The 553-nt window shown below is 32.9% G+C and overlaps 1 protein-coding gene across 1 annotated transcript in view; it reads right to left on the minus strand.

The window, feature by feature from the left end:
- Positions 1–553, minus strand: part of LOC110949584 (protein phosphatase 1 regulatory subunit 1B-like) — a 187,693-nt gene that overhangs the window by 23,580 nt on the left and 163,560 nt on the right. The window lies entirely within an intron of this gene.

The following is a 553-nucleotide window of genomic DNA, read 5'->3' on the forward strand; positions in this document are numbered from 1 at the left end:
TTGGTTGAATTTTTTATCAGCTTTAATTAAGGGCTATGTCAAGAATGTGCAGACTATTATTTAGGGCCAAATCTATTTTAATTTGATCTAAAATATATTTTAAAAATCAGGATTTTTCCTTTATATGAAGTAGGAATTTATAGGCTTGGCTTGCAGCAGATTACAGAGGGCACACTATTTTCTATTTAGATTTCAACCTGATTTTAGGGATGACTTGCATCATCTAAACTGTCTGAAGAACAGGCCATATTCAACACTGGTGCCCAAAATAATGTGGAATGTTGAGAACTAAAGGCTAATTAGATTAACAACCAATTCTAACTGAGATCAAATTTGACAATATGCCTGCACATAAATAATTAAAAGATTATTAGACAGTCAAGACCCACAAAGCAAACATGAGAAAGAAACTGATTGAACTAACAGAATGCACAGTGAAATTGTAAATCCCTCTGAAGAAACAATTTGGCCGGAATTTAAATTTGTGGTTTAATCTAATTCTCTTGTTTGGACACTGAGGCAGCTTTAAATTATAAAGTGGCCCTGAATAGAC

Source organism: Acanthochromis polyacanthus, chromosome 19, assembly GCF_021347895.1.
Source record: "Acanthochromis polyacanthus isolate Apoly-LR-REF ecotype Palm Island chromosome 19, KAUST_Apoly_ChrSc, whole genome shotgun sequence".
Lineage (NCBI taxonomy): Eukaryota > Metazoa > Chordata > Actinopteri > Pomacentridae > Acanthochromis > Acanthochromis polyacanthus.